The sequence below is a fragment of the Mesoplodon bidens genome (assembly GCF_964165515.1).
Source record: "Mesoplodon bidens genome assembly, contig: HAP1_SCAFFOLD_59, whole genome shotgun sequence".
Taxonomy (NCBI): domain Eukaryota; kingdom Metazoa; phylum Chordata; class Mammalia; order Artiodactyla; family Ziphiidae; genus Mesoplodon; species Mesoplodon bidens.
Window position 1 is genome coordinate 330984 of NW_027671484.1, and position 17200 is coordinate 348183.

A 17200-nucleotide genomic window follows, 5' to 3' on the forward strand; every position below is an offset into this window, starting at 1 on the left:
AGGAAACAGATTTCAAGAGGTACGTTGGAATCGCCTTTAAAGCACAGGAAGAGGGGCACAACTTCGACAATGACGCACTTGGCCATAAAGGGCGTATGTGTTTTCTCCTAAATATATTCAGGAGAAAACGCATGTGCCCCTTTTGGCCAAGCAAGCACGCGGGCAATGCAAATCTGCACTACAAAGAAGTATCACTTCCCACCGGTCAAAAGGGACATCCACAAAATGTGTAAAAACCAGAAAGGCAAGACAGGTCCTGGAGAACAGGGAGCCTTGTTATGCTGATGGGCGGGATGTAAATTGCCAACTGCCTCACTGGAGGAGTGCATTGCGTTCCCTAAAAGAAGTAAAGAACAGAGCTACAGAGCCAAGGGCAATTCCAGTCTAGGGAATATACCTTGGGAAAACTGAAAATCAATAAGACAGAGCCACTCCCAAAATTAGGGCTGCACTGCTTACAAGAACCTCAACTTGGGTACACCTTAAATATCTCAGGAAATATAAACATGGTTCAAAAAACTGTGGTATTTATGTACGATGGAATATCCCTCAGCCATGAAATCAATGTCAAAAGACCAGGAGCAGCAAAGTGAATGGATTCAGGTACGATGATTCTAAGTGAAATAAGTCACACAGAAAAAGAAACTTATCATAAGATATCACTTATGAAGATCCTGTAAACATGGCTACACATGAACTGAGTTAGGAAAGAGAACAGAGTCTCACATTTAGAAAACACTCTTATGCCTGCTTAAGGGGAAAGGAGACGTGGGGTGATGCATAAAACCAGAGTTTGATATAAGCACCAGTACCATTTCTAAAACCAAATGTGGAATAGACAAGACCTACACCTTCCTCAGTGAAAGGGACTCAAAACCCCATATTTCCCGCAGAGGAATAGATCTGACTTGTAAGAATCTTAAAACCTATGTATTTATATGTCTCTGTAAGGGAATCAAGTGTGTCTAGAATGGCATAAACATGGCAGCGAGAATCAGCTCAAACCCACTATAAAAAGGAATTTCAAAAACAAAACCAAAAAACAGGGAAATTCTTTCCATTTCCTTCAGGGTCTCTGATGAAACCTGGAATGACCCTATGTACAATGACAGCTGCATGAGGCATAAGGCTGGACACTCTGGACTGAGAGGATTGGTGAGATTGGGTGAGCAAATGCAGACCCTTTAAAGCAAAAATGCATGGCCCCCATTCCATGGGTCCCAACTCTCCATGTTGAAGGGAATATTACTACAGCTATAACATGTACGGGAGACCTAGAAAATGGACACACTGTGAATACAAAAGGTTTGTAAAACTCAACGAGTAGTCCCTCTCCTGGTGCTCCGGTTTGACTTTCCAACTCCTTTACTATCAATCTCCCAACTTGGAGAGACAACCCCTTTAACCACCTGGTTCGCAGAGGTTGCCAATTTGGCAGAGGATGGAAGGGAAGAGGGAGAACCAATGAGAGAGTAGCTGTTAGGCATTTGGACGGGCTCATGTCACTCTAATTTCCCGGCAGGAAAAAGAATTAACCAGAGTCTCAGCCACTCACCGGGAACCAGTATAGGTCCTGAACCAAAATTTTGGACTTGCGTACAGCTCACAAAAAATGAGTTGAAAAATGTAGCTCAGGGGCACAGCAATTCACAAAGAGGCAGAGTAATAAAAGACAACTATCGTCCAAAAATCTGTTGAGGGAAGGCAACGAGGCAGACTTGAAAGCGAGGCAGAATAGCAGGAAACAGATTTCAAGAGGTACGTTGGAATCGCTTTTAAAGCACAGGACGAAGGGCACAACTTCGACAATGACGCACTTGGCCATAAAGGCCGTATGTGTTTTCTCCTGAATATATTCAGGAGAAAACGCATACGCCCATTTTGGCCAAGCAAGCACGCGTGCAATGCAAATGTGCACTACAAAGTAGTATCACTTCCCACCGGTCAAAAGGGACATCCACAAAATGTGTAAAAACAAGAAAGGCAAGACAGGCCCTGGAGAACAGGGAGCCTTGTTATGCTGATGGGCTGGATGTAAATTGCCAGCTGCCTCACTGGAGGAGTGCATTGCGTTCCCTAAAACAAGTAAACAACAGAGCTACAGAGCCAAGGGCACTTCCAGTCTAGGGAATATACCTTGGGAAATCTGAAAATCAATAAGTCAGAGCCACCCCCAAATTTAGGGCTGCACTGCTTACAAGAACCTCAACTTGGGTACACCTAAAATATCCCAGGATATATAAAAATGGTTTAAAAAACTGTGGTATTTATGTACGATGGAATATCCCTCAGCCATGAAATCAAGGTCAAACGACCAGGAGCAGCAAAGTGAGTGGATTCAGGTACGATGATTCTAAGTGAAATAAGTCACCCAGAAAAAGAAACTTATCATGAGATATCACTTATGAAGATCCTGTAAACATGGCTACACATGAACTGAGTTAGGAAAGAGAACAGAGTCTCACATTTAGAAAACACTCTTATGCCTGCTTAAGGGGAAAGGAGAGGTGGGGTGATGCATAAAACCAGAGTTTGATATAAGCACAGGTACCATTGCTAAAACCAACTGTGGAATAGACAAGACCTACACCTTCCTCAGTGAAAGGGACTCAAAACCCCATATTTCCCACAGAGGAATAGATCTGACTAGTAAGAATCTTAAAACCTATATATTGATATGTCACTGTAAGGGAATCAAGTGTGTCTAGACTGTCATAAACATGGCAGCGAGAATCAGCTCAAACCCACTATAAAAAGGAATTTCAAAAACAAAACCAAAAAACAGGGAAATTCTTTCCATTTCCTTCAGGGTCTCTGATGAAACCTGGAATGACCCTATCTACAATGACAGCTGGATGTGGCATAAGGCTGGACACTTGGGACTGAGAGGATTGGTGAGATTTGGTGAGCAAATGCAGACCCTTTAAAGCAAAAATGCATGGCCCCCATTCCATGGGTCCCAACTCTCCATGTTGAAGGGAATATTACTACAGCTATAACATGTACGGGAAACCTAGAGAATGGACACACTGTGAATACAAAAGGTTTCTAAAACTCAACGAGTAGTCTCTCTCCTGGTGCTCCGGTTTGACTTTCCAACTGCTTTACTATCAATCTCCCAACTTGGAGAGACAACCCCTTTAACCTCCTGGTTCGCAGAGGTTGCCAATTTGGCAGAGGATGGAAGGGAAGAGGGAGAACCAATGAGAGAGTAGCTGTTAGGCATTTGGACGGGCACATGTCACTCTAATTTCCCGGCAGGAAGAAGAAATAAACAGAGTCTCAGCCACCCACCGGGAACCAGTATAGGTCCTGAACCAAAATTTTGGATTGCGCACAGCTCACAATAAATGAGTTGAAAAATGGAGCTCAGGGGCACAGCAATTCACAAACTGGCAGAGTAATAAAGGACAACTATCGTCCAAAAATCTGTTGAGGGAAGGCAACGAGGCGGACTTGAAAGCGAGGCAGAATAGCAGGAAACAGATTTCAAGAGGTACGTTGGAATCGCCTTTAAAGCACAGGAAGAGGGGCACAACTTCGACAATGACGCACTTGGCCATAAAGGGCGTATGCGTTTTCACCTAAATATATTCAGGAGAAAACGCATGCGCCCCTTTTGGCCAAGCAAGCACGCGGGCAATGCAAATCTGCACTACAAAGAAGTATCACTTCCCACCGGTCAAAAGGGACATCCACAAAATGTGTAAAAACCAGAAAGGCAAGACAGGTCCTGGAGAACAGGGAGCCTTGTTATGCTGATGGGCGGGATGTAAATTGCCAACTGCCTCAGTGGAGGAGTGCATTGCGTTCCCTAAAAGAAGTAAAGAACAGAGCTACAGAGCCAAGGGCATTTCCAGTCTAGGGAATATACCTTGGGAAAACTGAAAATCAATAAGACAGAGCCACCCCCAAAATTAGGGCTGCACTGCTTACAAGAACCTCAACTTGGGTACACCTTAAATATCCCAGGAAATATAAACATGGTTCAAAAAACTGTGGTATTTATGTACGATGGAATATCCCTCAGCCATGAAATCAATGTCAAAAGACCAGGAGCAGCAAAGTGAATGGATTCAGGTACGATGATTCTAAGTGAAATAAGTCACACAGAAAAAGAAACTTATCATAAGATATCACTTATGAAGATCCTGTAAACATGGCTACACATGAACTGAGTTAGGAAAGAGAACAGAGTCTCACATTTAGAAAACACTCTTATGCCTGCTTAAGGGGAAAGGAGACGTGGGGTGATGCATGAAACCAGAGTTTGATATAAGCACCGGTACCATTTCTAAAACCAAATGTGGAATAGACAAGACCTACACCTTCCTCAGTGAAAGGGACTCAAAACCCCATATTTCCCGCAGAGGAATAGATCTGACTAGTAAGAATCTTAAAACCTATGTATTTATATGTCTCTGTAAGGGAATCAAGTGTGTCTAGACTGGCATAAACATGGCAGCGAGAATCAGCTCAAACCCACTATAAAAAGGAATTTCAAAAACAAAACCAAAAAACAGGGAAATTCTTTCCATTTCCTTCAGGGTCTCTGATGAAACCTGGAATGACCCTATCTACAATGACAGCTGGATGTGGCATAAGGCTGGACACTTGGGACTGAGAGGATTGGTGAGATTTGGTGAGCAAATGCAGACCCTTTAAAGCAAAAATGCATGGCCCCCATTCCATGGGTCCCAACTCTCCATGTTGAAGGGAATATTACTACAGCTATAACATGTACGGGAAACCTAGAGAATGGACACACTGTGAATACAAAAGGTTTCTAAAACTCAACGAGTAGTCTCTCTCCTGGTGCTCCGGTTTGACTTTCCAACTGCTTTACTATCAATCTCCCAACTTGGAGAGACAACCCCTTTAACCTCCTGGTTCGCACAGGTTGCCAATTTGGCAGAGGATGGAAGGGAAGAGGGAGAACCAATGAGAGAGTAGCTGTTAGGCATTTGGACGGGCACATGTCACTCTAATTTCCCGGCAGGAAGAAGAATTAAACAGAGTCTCAGCCACCCACTGGGAACCAGTATAGGTCCTGAACCAAAATTTTGGACTTGCGCACAGCTCACAATAAATGAGTTGAAAAATCGAGCTCAGGGGCACAGCAATTCACAAACTGGCAGAGTAATAAAGGACAACTATCGTCCAAAAATCTGTTGAGGGAAGGCAACGAGGCGGACTTGAAAGCGAGGCAGAATAGCAGGAAACAGATTTCAAGAGGTACGTTGGAATCGCCTTTAAAGCACAGGAAGAGGGGCACAACTTCGACAATGACGCACTTGGCAAAAAAGTGCGTATGCGTTTTCTCCTAAATATATTCAGGAGAAAACGCATGTGCCCCTTTTGGCCAAGCAAGCACGCGGGCAATGCAAATCTGCACTACAAAGAAGTATCACTTCCCACCGGTCAAAAGGGACATCCACAAAATGTGTAAAAACCAGAAAGGCAAGACAGGTCCTGGAGAACAGGGAGCCTTGTTATGCTGATGGGCGGGATGTAAATTGCCAACTGCCTACTGGAGGAGTGCATTGCGTTCCCTAAAAGAAGTAAAGAACAGAGCTACAGAGCCAAGGGCAATTCCAGTCTAGGGAATATACCTTGGGAAAACTGAAAATCAATAAGACAGAGCCACCCCCAAAATTAGGGCTGCACTGCTTACAAGAACCTCAACTTGGGTACACCTTAAATATCTCAGGAAATATAAACATGGTTCAAAAAACTGTGGTATTTATGTACGATGGAATATCCCTCAGCCATGAAATCAATGTCAAAAGACCAGGAGCAGCAAAGTGAATGGATTCAGGTACGATGATTCTAAGTGAAATAAGTCACACAGAAAAAGAAACTTATCATAAGATATCACTTATGAAGATCCTGTAAACATGGCTACACATGAACTGAGTTAGGAAAGAGAACAGAGTCTCACATTTAGAAAACACTCTTATGCCTGCATAAGGGGAAAGGAGACGTGGGGTGATGCATAAAACCAGAGTTTGATATAAGCACAGGTACCATTTCTAAAACCAAATGTGGAATAGACAAGACCTACACCTTCCTCAGTGAAAGGGACTCAAAACCCCATATTTCCCGCAGAGGAATAGATCTGACTTGTAAGAATCTTAAAACCTATGTATTTATATGTCTCTGTAAGGGAATCAAGTGTGTCTAGAATGGCATAAACATGGCAGCGAGAATCAGCTCAAACCCACTATAAAAAGGAATTTCAAAAACAAAACCAAAAAACAGGGAAATTCTTTACATTTCCTTCAGGGTCTCTGATGAAACCTGGAATGACCCTGTCTACAATGACAGCTGGATGTGGCATAAGGCTGGACACTTGGGACTGAGAGGATTGGTGAGATTGGGTGAGCAAATCCAGACCCTTTAAAGCAAAAATGCATGGCCCCCATTCCATGGGTCCCAACTCTCCATGCTGAAGGGAATATTACTACAGCTATAACATGCACGGGAAACCTAGAGAATGGACACACTGTGAATACAAAAGGTTTCTAAAACTCAACGAGTAGTCCCTCTCCTGGTGCTCCGGTTTGACTTTCCAACTGCTTTACTATCAATCCCCAACTTGGAGAGACCACCCCTTTAACCTCCTGGTTCGCAGAGGTTGCCAATTTGGCAGAGGATGGAACGGAAGAGGGAGAACCAATGAGAGAGTAGCTGTTAGGCATTTGGACGGGCACATGTCACTCTAATTTCCCGGCAGGAAGAAGAATTAACCAGAGTCTCAGCCACCCACCGGGAACAAGTATAGTTCCTGAACCAAAATTTTGGACTTGCGCACAGCTCACAAAAAACGAATTGAAAAATGTAGCTCAGGGGCACAGCAATTCACAAACTGGAAGACTAATAAAGGACAACTATCGTCCAAAAATCTGTTGAGGGAAGGCAACGAGGCGGACTTGAAAGGGAGGCAGAATAGCAGGAAACAGATTTCAAGAGGTACGTTGGAATCGCCTTTAAAGCACAGGAAGAGGGGCACAACTTCGACAATGACGCACTTGGCCGTAAAGGGCGTATGTGTTTTCTCCTGAATATATTCAGGAGAAAACACATACTCCATTTTTGGCCAAGCAAGCAAGCGGGCAATGCAAATCTGCACTACAAAGAAGTATCACTTCCCACCGGTCAAAAGGGACATCCACAAATGTGTAAAAACCAGAAAGGCATGACAGGCCCTGGAGAACAGGGAGCCTTGTTATGCTGATGGGCGGGATGTAAATTGCGAACTGCCTCACTGGAGGAGTGCATTCCGTTCCCTAATACAAGTAAACAACAGAGCTACAAAGGCAAGGGCACTTCCAGTCTAGGGAATATACCTTGGGAAAACTGAAAATCAATAAGACAGAGCCACCCCCAAATTTAGGGCTGCACTGCTTACAAGAACCTCAACTTGGGTACACATTAAATATCCCAGGAAATATAAAAATGGTTCAAAAAACTGTGGTATTTATGTACGATGGAATATCCCTCAGCCATGAAATCAATGTCACAAGACCAGGAGGAGCAAAGTGAGTGGATTCAGGTACGATGATTCTAAGTGAAAGAAGTCACACAGAAAAAGAAACTTATCATAAGATATCACTTATGAAGATCCTGTAAACATGGCTACACATGAACTGAGTTAGGAAAGAGAACAGAGTCTCACATTTAGAAAACACTCTTATGCCTGCATAAGGGGAAAGGAGACGTGGGGTGATGCATAAAACCAGAGTTTGATATAAGCACAAGTACCATTGCTAAAACCAACTGTGGAATAGACAAGACCTACACCTTCCTCAGTGAAAGGGACTCAAAACCCCATATTTCCCGCAGAGGAATAGATCTGACTAGTAAGAATCTTAAAACCTATGTATTGATATGTCTCTGTAAGGGAATCAAGTGTGTCTAGACTGGCATAAACATGACAGCGAGAATCAGCTCAAACACTCTATAAAAAGGAATTTCAAAAACAAAACCAAAAACAGGGAAATTCTTTACATTTCCTTCAGGGTCTCTGATGAAACCTGGAATGACCCTGTCTACAATGACAGCTGGATGTGGCATAAGGCTGGACACTTGGGACTGAGAGGATTGGTGAGATTGGGTGAGCAAATCCAGACCCTTTAAAGCAAAAATGCATGGCCCCCATTCCATGGGTCCCAACTCTCCATGTTGAAGGGAATATTACTACAGCTATAACATGTACGGGAAACCTAGAGAATGGACACACTGTGAATACAAAAGGTTTCTAAAACTCAACGAGTAGTCCCTCTCCTGGTGCTCCGGTTTGACTTTCCAACTGCTTTACTATCAATCTCCCAACTTGGAGAGACAACCCCTTTAACCTCCTGGTTCGCAGAGGTTGCCAATTTGGCAGAGGATGGAACGGAAGAGGGAGAACCAATGAGAGAGTAGCTGTTAGGCATTTGGACCTGCACATGTCACTCTAATTTCCCGGCAGGAAGAAGAATTAACCAGAGTCTCAGCCACTCACCGGGAACCAGTATAGGTCCTGAACCAAAATTTTGGACTTGCGTACAGCTCACAAGAAATGAGTTGAAAAATGTAGCTCAGGGGCACAGCAATTCACAAACTGGAAGAGTAATAAAGGACAACTATCGTCCAAAAATCTGTTGAGGGAAGGCAACGAGGCGGACTTGAAAGCGAGGCAGAATAGCAGGAAACAGATTTCAAGAGGTACATTGGAATCGCCTTTAAAGCACAGGAAGAGGGGCACAACTTCGACAATGACGCACTTGGCCATAAAGGCCGTATGTGTTTTCTCCTGAATATATTCAGGAGAAAACGCATACGCCCATTTTGGCCAAGCAAGCACGCGTGCAATGCAAATGTGCACTACAAAGTAGTATCACTTCCCACCGGTCAAAAGGGACATCCACAAAATGTGTAAAAACGAGAAAGGCAAGACAGGCCCTGGAGAACAGGGAGCCTTGTTATGCTGATGGGCTGGATGTAAATTGCCAGCTGCCTCACTGGAGGAGTGCATTGCGTTCCCTAAAACAAGTAAACAACAGAGCTACAGAGCCAAGGGCACTTCCAGTCTAGGGAATATACCTTGGGAAATCTGAAAATCAATAAGTCAGAGCCACCCCCAAAATTAGGGCTGCACTGCTTACAAGAACCTCAACTTGGGTACACCTTAAATATCCCAGGATATATAAAAATGGTTTAAAAAACTGTGGTATTTATGTACGATGGTATATCCCTCAGCCATGAAATCAAGGTCAAACGACCAGGAGCAGCAAAGTGAGTGGATTCAGGTACGATGATTCTAAGTGAAATAAGTCACCCAGAAAAAGAAACTTATCATGAGATATCACTTATGAAGATCCTGTAAACATCGCTACACATGAACTGAGTTAGAAAAGAGAACAGAGTCTCACATTTAGAAAACACTCTTATGCCTGCATAAGGGGAAAGGAGACGTGGGGTGATGCATAAAACCAGAGTTTGATATAAGCACAGGTACCATTTCTAAAAACAAATGTGGAATAGACAAGACCTACACCTTCCTCAGTGAAAGGGACTCAAAACCCCATATTTCCCGCAGAGGAATAGATCTGACTAGTAAGAATCTTAAAACCTATGTATTGATATGTCTCTGTAAGGGAATCAAGTGTGTCTAGACTGGCATAAACATGGCAGCGAGAATCAGCTCAAACCCACTATAAAAAGGAATTTCAAAAACAAAACCAAAAAACAGGGAAATTCTTTACATTTCCTTCAGGGTCTCTGATGAAACCTGGAATGACCCTGTCTACAATGACAGCTGGATGTGGCATAAGGCTGGACACTTGGGACTGAGAGGATTGGTGAGATTGGGTGAGCAAATCCAGACCCTTTAAAGCAAAAATGCATGGCCCCCATTCCATGGGTCCCTACTCTCCATGCTGAAGGGAATATTACTACAGCTATAACATGCACGGGAAACCTAGAGAATGGACACACTGTGAATACAAAAGGTTTCTAAAACTCAACGAGTAGTCTCTCTCCTGGTGCTCCGGTTTGACTTTCCAACTGCTTTACTATCAATCTCCCAACTTGGAGAGACAACCCCTTTAACCTCCTGGTTCGCAGAGGTTGCCAAATTGGCAGAGGATGGAACAGAAGAGGGAGAACCAATGAGAGAGTAGCTGTTAGGCATTTGGACCTGCACATGTCACTCTAATTTCCCGGCAGGAAGAAGAATTAACCAGAGTCTCAGCCACTCACCGGGAACCAGTATAGGTCCTGAACCAAAATTTTGGACTTGCGTACAGCTCACAAAAAATGAGTTGAAAAATGTAGCTCAGAGGCACAGCAATTCACAAACTGGAAGAGTAATAAAGGACAACTATCGTCCAAAAATCTGTTGAGGGAAGGCAACGAGGCGGACTTGAAAGCGAGGCAGAATAGCAGGAAACAGATTTCAAGAGGTACATTGGAATCGCCTTTAAAGCACAGGAAGAGGGGCACAACTTCGACAATGACGCACTTGGCCATAAAGGGCGTATACGTTTTCTCCTGAATATATTCAGGAGAAAACACATACTCCATTTTTGGCCAAGCAAGCAAGCGGGCAATGCAAATCTGCACTACAAAGAAGTATCACTTCCCACCGGTCAAAAGGGACATCCACAAATGTGTAAAAACCAGAAAGGCATGACAGGCCCTGGAGAACAGGGAGCCTTGTTATGCTGATGGGCGGGATGTAAATTGCGAACTGCCTCACTGGAGGAGTGCATTCCGTTCCCTAAAACAAGTAAACAACAGAGCTACAAAGCCAATGGCACTTCCAGTCTAGGGAATATACCTTGGGAAAACTGAAAATCAATAAGACAGAGACACCCCCAAATTTAGGGCTGCACTGCTTACAAGAACCTCAACTTAGGTACACCTTAAATATCCCAGGAAATATAAACATGGTTCAAAAAACTGTGGTATTTATGTACGATGGAATATCCCTCAGCCATGAAATCAATGTCATAAGACCAGGAGGAACAAAGTGAGTGGATTCAGGTACGATGATTCTAAGTGAAATAAGTCACACAGAAATAGAAACTTATCATAAGATATCACTTATGAAGATCCTGTAAACATGGCTACACATGAACTGAGTTAGGAAAGAGAACAGAGTCTCACATTTAGAAAACACTCTTATGCCTGCATAAGGGTAAAGGAGACGTGGGGTGATGCATAAAACAAGAGTTTGATATAAGCACAGGTACCATTTCTAAAACCAACTGTGGAATAGACAAGACCTACACCTTCCTAAGTGAAAGGGACTCAAAACACCATATTTCCCGCAGAGGAATAGATCTGTCTAGTAAGAATCTTAAAACCTATGTATTGATATGTCTCTGTAAGGGAATCAAGTGTGTCTAGACTGGCATAAACATGACAGCGAGAATCCGCTCAAACCCTCTATAAAAAGGAATTTCAAAAACAAAACCAAAAAACAGGGAAATTCTTTACATTTCCTTCAGGGTCTCTGATGAAACCTGGAATGACCCTGTCTACAATGACAGCTGGATGTGGCATAAGGCTGGACACTTGGGACTGAGAGGATTGGTGAGATTGGGTGAGCAAATCCAGACCCTTTAAAGCAAAAATGCATGGCCCCCATTCCATGGGTCCCAACTCTCCATGCTGAAGGGAATATTACTACAGCTATAACATGCACGGGAAACCTAGAGAATGGACACACTGTGAATACAAAAGGTTTCTAAAACTCAACGAGTAGTCCCTCTCCTGGTGCTCCGGTTTGACTTTTCAACTGCTTTACTATCAATCTCCCAACTTGGAGAGACAACCCCTTTAACCTCCTGGTTCGCAGAGGTTGCCAAATTGGCAGAGGATGGAACAGAAGAGGGAGAACCAATGAGAGAGTAGCTGTTAGGCATTTGGACGGACACATGTCACTCTAATTTTCTGGCAGAAAGAAGAATTAACCAGAGTCTCAGCCACTCACCGGTAACCAGTATAGGTCCTGAACCAAAATTTTGGACTTGCGCACAGCTCACAAAAAACGAGTTGAAAAATGGAGCTCAGGGGCACAGCAATTCACAAACTGGAAGAGTAATAAAGGACAACTATCGTCCAAAAATCTATTGAGGGAAGGCAACAAGGCGGACTTGAAAGCGAGGCAGAATAGCAGGAAACAGATTTCAAGAGGTACGTTGGAATCGCCTTTAAAGCACAGGAAGAGGGGCACAACTTCGACAATGACGCACTTGGCCATAAAGGGCGTATCCGTTTTATCCTGAATATATTCAGGAGAAAACACATACTCCATTTTTGGCCAAGCAAGCAAGCGGGCAATGCAAATCTGCACTACAAAGAAGTATCACTTCCCACCGGTCAAAATGGACATCCACAAATGTGTAAAAACCAGAAAGGCATGACAGGCCCTGGAGAACAGGGAGCCTTGTTATGCTGATGGGCGGGATGTAAATTGCGAACTGCCTCACTGGAGGTGTGCATTCCGTTCCCTAATACAAGTAAACAACAGAGCTACAAAGCCAAGGGCACTTCCAGTCTAGGGAATATACCTTGGGAAAACTGAAAATCAATAAGACAGAGACACCCCCAAATTTACGGCTGCACTGCTTACAAGAACCTCAACTTGGGTACACATTAAATATCCCAGGAAATATAAAAATGGTTCAAAAAACTGTGGTATTTATGTACGATGGAATATCCCTCAGCCATGAAATCAATGTCATAAGACCAGGAGGAGCAAAGTGAGTGGATTCAGGTACGATGATTCTAAGTGAAATAAGTCACACAGAAAAAGAAACTTATCAAAAGATATCACTTATGAAGACCCTCTAAACATGGCTACACATGAACTGAGTTAGGAAAGAGAACAGAGTCTCACATTTAGAAAACACTCTTATGCCTGCATAAGGGGAAAGGAGACGTGGGGTGATGCATAAAACCAGAGTTTGATATAAGCACAAGTACAATTGCTAAAACCAACTGTGGAATAGACAAGACCTACACCTTCCTCAGTGAAAGGGACTCAAAACCCCATATTTCCCACAGAGGAATAGATCTGACTAGTAAGAATCTTAAAACCTATGTATTGATATGTCTCTGTAAGGGAATCAAGTGTGTCTAGACTGGCATAAACATGACAGCGAGAATCAGCTCAAACCCTCTATAAAAAGGAATTTCAAAAACAAAACCAAAAAACAGGGAAATTCTTTACATTTCCTTCAGGGTCTCTGATGAAACCTGGAATGACCCTGTCTACAATGACAGCTGGACGTGGCATAAGGCTGGACACTTGGGACTGAGAGGATTGGTGAGAATGGGTGAGCAAATCCAGACCATTTAAAGCAAAAATGCATGGCCCCCATTCCATGGGTCCCAACTCTCCATGTTGAAGGGAATATTACTACAGCTATAACATGTACGGGAAACCTAGAGAATGGACACACTGTGAATACAAAAGGTTTCTAAAACTCAACGAGTAGTCCCTCTCCTGGTGCTCCGGTTTGACTTTCCAACTGCTTTACTATCAATCTCCCAACTTGGAGAGACAACCCCTCTACCCTCCTGGTTCGCAGAGGTTGCCAATTTGGCAGAGGATGGAAGGGAAGAGGGAGAACCAATGAGAGAGTAGCTGTTAGGCATTTGGACGGGCACATGTCACTCTAATTTCCCGGCAGGAAGAAGAATTAACCAGAGTCTCAGCCACCCACCGGGAACCAGTATAGGTCCTGAACCAAAATTTTGGACTTGCGTGCAGCTCACAAAAAACGAGTTGAAAAATGGAGCTCAGGGGCACAGCAATTCACAAACTGGAAGAGTAATAAAGGACAACTATCGTCCAAAAATCTGTTGAGGGAAGGCAACGAGGCGGACTTGAAAGCGAGGCAGAATAGCAGGAAACAGATTTCAAGAGGTATGTTGGAATCGCCTTTAAAGCACAGGAAGAGGGGCACAACTTCGACAATGACGCACTTGGCCATAAAGGGCGTTTGCGTTTTCTCCTGAATATATTCAGGAGAAAACACATACTCCATTTTTGGCCAAGCAAGCAAGCGGGCAATGCAAATCTGCACTACAAAGAAGTATCACTTCCCACCGGTCAAAAGGGACATCCACAAATGTGTAAAAACCAGAAAGGCATGACAGGCCCTGGAGAACAGGGAGCCTTGTTATGCTGATAGGCGGGATGTAAATTGCGAACTGCCTCACTGGAGGAGTGCATTCCGTTCCCTAAAACAAGTAAACAACAGAGCTACAAAGCCAAGGGCATTTCCAGTCTAGGGAACATACCTTGGGAAAACTGAAAATCAATAAGTCAGAGCCACCCCCAAATTTAGGGCTGCACTGCTTACAAGAACCTCAACTTGGGTACACATTAAATATCCCAGGAAATATAAAAATGGTTCAAAAAATTGTGGTATTTATGTACGATGGAATATCCCTCAGCCATGAAATCAATGTCATAAGACCAGGAGGAGCAAAGTGAGTGGATTCAGGTACGATGATTCTAAGTGAAATAAGTCACACAGAAAAAGAAACTTATCATAAGATATCACTTATGAAGATCCTGTATACATGGCTACACATGAACTGAGTTAGGAAATAGAACAGAGTCTCACATTTAGAAAACACTCTTATGCCTGCATAAGGGGAAAGGAGACGTGGGGTGATGCATAAAACCAGAGTTTGATATAAGCACAGGTACCATTGCTAAAACCAACTGTGGAATAGACAAGACCTACACCTTCCTCAGTGAAAGGGACTCAAAACCCCATATTTCCCGCAGAGGAATAGATCTGACTAGTAAGAATCTTAAAACCTATGTATTGATATGTCTCTGTAAGGGAATCAAGTGTGTCTAGACTGGCATAAACATGACAGCGAGAATCAGCTCAAACCCTCTATAAAAATGAATTTCAAAAACAAAACCAAAAAACAGGGAAATTCTTTACATTTCCTTCAGGGTCTCTGATGAAACCTGGAATGACCCTGTCTACAATGACAGCTGGATGTGGCATAAGGCTGGATACTTGGGACTGAGAGGATTGGTGAGATTGGGTGAGCAAATCCAGACCCTTAAAAGCAAAAATGCATGGCCCCCATTCCATGGGTCCCAACTCTCCATGTTGAAGGGAATATTACTACAGCTATAACATGTACGGGAAACCTAGAGAATGGACACACTGTGAATACAAAAGGTTTCTAAAACTCAAGGAGTAGTCCCTCTCCTGGTGCTCCGGTTTGAATTTCCAACTGCTTTACTATCAATCTCCCAACTTGGAGAGACAACCCCTTTAACCTCCTGGTTCGCAGAGGTTGCCAATTTGGCAGAGGATGGAAGGGAAGAGGGAGAACCAATGAGAGAGTAGCTGTTAGGCATTTGGACGGGCACATGTCACTCTAATTTCCCGGCAGGAAGAAGAATGAACCAGAGTCTCAGCCACCCACCGGGAACCAGTATAGGTCCTGAACCAAAATTTTGGACTTGCGTACAGCTCACAAAAAACGAGTTGAAAAATGGAACTCAGGGGCACAGCAATTCACAAACTGGCAGAGTAATAAAGGACAACTATCGTCCAAAAATCTGTTGAGGGAAGGAAACGAGGCGGACTTGAAAGCGAGGCAGAATAGCAGGAAACAGATTTCAAGAGGTACGTTGGAATCGCCTTTAAAGCACAGGAAGAGGGGCACAACTTCGACAATGACGCACTTGGCCATAAAGGGCGTATGCGTTTTCTCCTGAATATATTCAGGAGTAAACACATACACCATTTTTGCCAAGGCAAGAAAGCGGGCAATGCAAATCTGCACTACAAAGAAGTATCACTTCCCACCGGTCAAAAGGGACATCCACAAATGTGTAAAAACCAGAAAGGCATGACAGGCCCTGGAGAACAGGGAGCCTTGTTATGCTGATGGGCGGGATGTAAATTGCGAACTGCCTCACTGGAGGAGTGCATTCCGTTCCCTAAAACAAGTAAACAACAGAGCTACAAAGCCAAGGGCACTTCCAGTCTAGGGAATATACCTTGGGAAAACTGAAATTCAATAAGACAGAGCCACCTCCAAATTTAGGGCTGCACTGCTTACAAGAACCTCAACTTGGGTACACCTTAAATATCCCAGGATATATAAACATGGTTCAAAAAACTGTGGTATTTATGTACGATGGAATATCCCTCAGCCATGAAATCAATGTCAAAAGACCAGGAGCAGCAAAGTGAATGGATTCAGGTACGATGATTCTAAGTGAAATAAGTCACACAGAAAAAGAAACTTATCATAAGATATCACTTATGAAGATCCTCTAAACATGGCTACACATGAACTGAGTTAGGAAAGAGAACAGAGTCTCACATTTAGAAAACACTCTTATGCCTGCTTAAGGGGAAAGGAGACGTGGGGTGATGCATAAAACCAGAGTTTGATATAAGCACAGGTACCATTTCTAAAACCAAATGTGGAATAGACAAGACCTACACCTTCCTCAGTGAAAGGGACTCAAAACCCCATATTTCCCGCAGAGGAATAGATCTGACTAGTTAGAATCTTAAAACCTATGTATTGATATGTCTCTGTAAGGGAATCAAGTGTGTCTAGACTGGCATAAACATGACAGTGAGAATCAGCTCAAACCCTCTATAAAAAGGAATTTCAAAAACAAAACCAAAAAACAGGGAAATTCTTTACATTTCCTTCAGGGTCTCTGATGAAACCTGGAATGACCCTGTCTACAGTGACAGCTGGATGTGGCATAAGGCTGGACACTTGGGACTGAGAGGATTGGTGAGATTGGGTGAGCAAATCCAGACCCTTTAAAGCAAAAATGCATGGCCCCCATTCCATCGGTCCCAACTCTCCATGTTGAAGGGAATATTACTACAGCTATAACATGTACGGGAAACCTAGAGAATGGACACACTGTGAATACAAAACGTTTCTAAAACTCAACGAGTAGTCCCTCTCCTGGTGCTCCGGTTTGACTTTCCAACTGCTTTACTATCAATCTCCCAAATTGGCGAGACAACCCCTTTAACCTCCTGGTTCGCAGAGGTTGCCAGTTTGGCAGAGGATGGAAGGGAATAGGGAGAACCAATGAGAGAGTAGCTGTTAGGCATTTGGCCGGGCACATGTCACTCTAATTTCCCAGCAGGAAGAAGAATTAACCAGAGTCTCAGCCACCCACCGG